A 5,000-nucleotide genomic window follows, 5' to 3' on the forward strand; every position below is an offset into this window, starting at 1 on the left:
TTTGTTCTCTCTTTCTATTGCTCCATCATTTCTGTCCTGATGTCACTTGTCTTTGGCTTTTATTCCTCTAACACTTGTCTGTCTGTCAGCTAAAGGAACAGAGGACCAGGGCCTCCTGGGTTACCACAGCACAAGGCTAATCCCCACCTCCCATAATCCTCTCTGTCTTTGAAGTGGGCATCCCTTCACCCCCACCCAAGTACTAGGGTTCACCAGGAGATTATAGCACTCATACACACACGCACTCACTCACACACACACACACACACACACCCACACACATACAGACACACACACACACACACACGCACATGCACACACTCTAATCCTATACCTATGCACAAGGGTTAGGAAAAAGATAGAAAACCTTTAACCTGCTTATATGCACATACTTACGCATACACGCATATCAAAAGTACTCTTTCTTTAACAATATTACTGTGGTTAGTGTTTAGTGTTTAAATATTGTAAAAGCTTTCTCTTAAATGCACAAATACACACACACACACACACACACATTCACACACACACACACAAGGGCAAATATTAATTCTGCCACACACATACTTTTATTAGGAGAATGGTTTTGCGTCCTATTGAGCTTCTGTGACCAGGGACAGAAACAAAGACAGATTTGTGGGAAATATATCAGCCAGCCCCTGGAATGTGACTCTCTCTCTCTCAGACACACACCCACACACACACTCACATGCACACACCCACACACACACACACACACACCCACACACACACACACACACACACAAATTTCTGACGAGGGTTTCTTATGGCTTCCCAGACCCTTGACCTGATCCACTTGCCCCGCCCTCAGGTGGGATTATGAATGATTGACAGCAGCTTTCTACCTGTAATGACACTAATAGGGTGGTGTCATTACTTTTTTTATATTCTCTCTCTCCCCCTCTCCAGTTTTCTCTCTCCCATGAAGAACTGCATTGCTCAGTGGATTATGGGCAGGAAGTACAGAAACTGGCAAAATGATCAGTCAACCCTAACATCTCTTTCTTTCTTTCTTTCTTTCTTTCTTTCTTTCTTTCTTTCCTCCTCTCCTCTGCTCTCCTCTGCTCTCCTCTCCTCTCCTCTCCTGCACTCTGTTGATGGTATAAAAAAGTGTCTTTTCCAGGAGTTCTGTCATTTTCACATGCAAAGTATATGTCAGACATACACACAGTGTCACACACACTTCTCATTCCTAAGTCTAACAGGGCAGACACACACTGTTAGAGAGGCTCTTCCACAGCAGTACAGTCCTGACAGGTTACAGTTAACAGGAGCAGATGGAAGACCGTGTGTGAGTGTGTGTGTCTGTGTGTGTGTGAGTGTGTCTGTGTGTGCCTGAGGGATTGAATGCTAAGGGGTTGAAACACGCTGCAGGGAACCTGCCAGGGCTTCCAGTGAATTTAGGAATATCGTGATGATGCACACACACACACACACACACACACACACACACACAGACACACACACACACACAAAGACTAATGATGCTGTCGTGGCTAGCACAGTATGCAGTTAATGATAAAGAGTCCATGGTGCGCGCACACACACACACACACAAACACACACACACACACACCCTGTCCTGGTATGATTTCCAGAGGGTGTTAGCTGGGCTCCAAGGATGGTAATCTTAGTGTGAGCCGCTGAAAAGCTTCTGTCTGCTCATATCAGCTCTACTCCAACTAAGCATCTCACCACACCCCTCTCTCTCTCTCTCTCTCTCTCTCTCTCTCTCTGTGTGTGTCTTGCCTGTGTGTGCAGAGTTGCAGAAAATGGGGGAAATGGGGACGATGCCTCATTTTACGAACTTCTGCAAAGCTATGTGCATAGATATGTGTAAGATATGTGCATACACACACACACACACACACACACAAGCTGAAACCCAGGCCTTTTGACAAGCAGTAGAAGATGAAATACTTCATTTAATCCCTTCTACTTTAACCGCAGTTTAAACTACACACACACACTCACACACACAGAGAGAGACATGCAGTCAGGTGTGCTGTCTCGCCGGCTGAAGTGGCAGAAATCCCCTCCATTAGAGGGTAATTGAAGGCAGAGACAGAGAGAACATGATGGATGGGTTTCCTGGAGAAGAGGATAGAGACAAGAGAAAGAAGTATCTGCTACCCCAATGCATTGATAAACACACACACACACACACACACACCATCACGTGCTCGTCCACCTCTATGTTCCTACAGTCTGTTCATCTTGTTATATGGTTAAAATCGGGGATAAATGCACAGTTTAAAACCGTGAACGCACTTCACACAGCATGTGGGTTCCACAGAAACATCCCCAGGGAAATCTGCCTTTCTCATGGTGGCCACTCTCGGTTCTCTTTTTTTCTCCTCTCCCAAATCAAACAGAACAAGTGCAGCTATGCATCAACCCTCCCTCATTTCCCCTGATACACACACAAGCACACACACACACACACACACACACACACACACACACACACACACAGAGCTAATGTACCACTACAGGTATTTTTGCCATCAGAGATTTAATATCCATACATGTGTTGAGTTCCTTTATCACATCTGCTACTGTTCTAATCTTTTCTCTCCCTCTTTTTTTTATCTCTCTCCGTCCCATTCTGACATCTGTTCTCATTCTCTACATTTCCCTACGGACAGCAAGAACAGTTGTGTAAGTGGTGGAGTCTAAGGATGCTGCAGCTGACTGAGACGAGAGAGAGAGAGAGAGAGAGAGAGAGAGAGCGAAAGAGAGAGAGAGAGAGAGAGAGAGCGAAAGAGAGAGAGAGAGAGAGAGAGCGAAAGAGAGAGAGAGAGACAGGGCGAAAGAGGGAGAGAGAGAGAGACAACAAAAGAGGGAGAGAGAGAGAGAGAGAGCGAAAGAGAGAGAGAGAGAGAGAGAGAGAGAGAGAGAGAGAGAGAGAGAGAAAGTCCACGCAGTCACAGGACAGGGCTAAAAAACGTAACTGGCAAGATTCATAACGAAACTGCCCATAAATGAAATCAGTGTGTTAAAAAAAAAAAAAGACTCTTTAAGGAGAATTTGATTCATCACAGACAGTCCACAGTGTCGTGTGATCTGTAAGAATCTCTGTGTTCAGTGTCGATGCTGAGCACAGAGCAGCGAGTGTTTGCGTGTGCGCGTGTGACTCAAGTCTTTGTCCACGTGTCCTGAAGTGAAGACTGCTTCCCTGAAATACTTCGCTGAAATGTGAGGGGAAAATGAATGCGCTTTTCTCCTTGCTGCTGTTTGTTTGTTGGGCTCTGTACTTGTTTTTCCTCTTTTTCTCTCTATTTCCTTCCCTCGTTCAGTGAAAGAAGTGCTTAGCGTACAAGGGACAGAAACCATCAGTCACTTTTACATTCCGCCCCCCCCCCTTTTCTCTTTCTTTTCTCTCACTCTTTCCAGATGTCTAGAGACCATCTATGAAAACACTGAGTAACGGTGGAAAAAACATTATATATATATATATTTTATATAATATATACTCATAGTTTCATAGGATTTCTGAGAAAGGCACATGGTTGTTTTTCCTCTGGTGTAAATGGTCTTTGAGTCTTTGGACTCCTGGATGGTACATTGGTGTAGTTCGACATACATACACTCTCTGACAACAGCAACCCTAAACAAAAGGTCTACAAAACATGTCGAATCCTGATTTGGATATGACAACACATAACTGTAACGACATCGTCACTGAAGCTTTGTTCTTATGTTTTAGTGACAGTGGTTGTCCTGGAGTGACAACCGCTTAGGTAATTTCCATGACAAGAGGGGAGGGATGTGACACAGACCTGACGACACAAATGTTTTGACACGTTTCTGGAGATGCTGAGTAGACTGGAGCACACTCCTTAAATTATAGACTTTCCTAGATAAATACTGTCATGCAGGCACACACACCTGAGGAGGATTTTAATGTAATGTAAACACACATGTGTGAATCACAGGAAAGAATGGAACACTCAGCCAAGACACTCAGCACTCAAACTGTGTGTGTGAGTGTGCGTATGGGTGTGTGCGTGTGTGTGTGTGTGTGTGAGTGTGCATGCGTGTGCGTGTGTGTGTGTGTGTGTGTGTGCAGGTTCACATCATTCTCTTCTCCTCAGTTTTCCTCTATTGTCTTTACAAACACACATACACACGTGCGCGCACACACACACACGCGCGCCCGCGTTCACCTGTTGAATCCATTGAACGGGGCAGAAAAATAACAGACACAGAAAACCAGCCAATGACAGAAAACAAAACAGGGACATAAAGCCAGGATAAATCATCATATGACCCCTGTGCCCAAGGGATATGACATCCACTCACGCACGCACACACACACACACACACACACATACACATACGCACGCAGACTGACCAAATAGTCTGGCAACCTCTCATGAATGCACTCTCTGGCCATCATAATTCTTCTGTCCTCAGGCTTCGGGTATGTGTGTGTCAAATATGTGTGTGTGTGTGTGTGTGTGTGTGTGTGTGTGTGTGTGAATGAGTGGAAAATGGAACATCAGGCACACAAGAACACACTCTAAAATATACATTGCCATTGCCACGGTCAAACACACACACTATCAGCCATGACATATCCGTCTGTGTAGAGACCAAACCCAAACAGCCTGTGGAGAAGGACACACACACACACACGCACACACACACACACACACACTCCTCTTTTCTCTCTGTGGAGCATTGGTGTTAATCCTCTGATAGACAGACAGACAGTGGGGTCTCAGGGTCCCAGATGCTGTAATGGTTTAATGAACTCATTTATCCAGCTTAATTAAACACATACACACACACACACACACACACACACATACACACACACACACACACACACACACACACACACACAGACTCAAACACACACCATCTCACTAACAAAGAAACATCTGCATGCAAATATATTATATGTACAACTAACCACAGAGCCAAGTCTGTCAAATTACACAGCTCACAGAATGAATGACATACACTTACAC

Source organism: Chanos chanos, chromosome 9 (genome assembly GCF_902362185.1).
Source record: "Chanos chanos chromosome 9, fChaCha1.1, whole genome shotgun sequence".
In the NCBI taxonomy this organism is placed as follows: domain Eukaryota; kingdom Metazoa; phylum Chordata; class Actinopteri; order Gonorynchiformes; family Chanidae; genus Chanos; species Chanos chanos.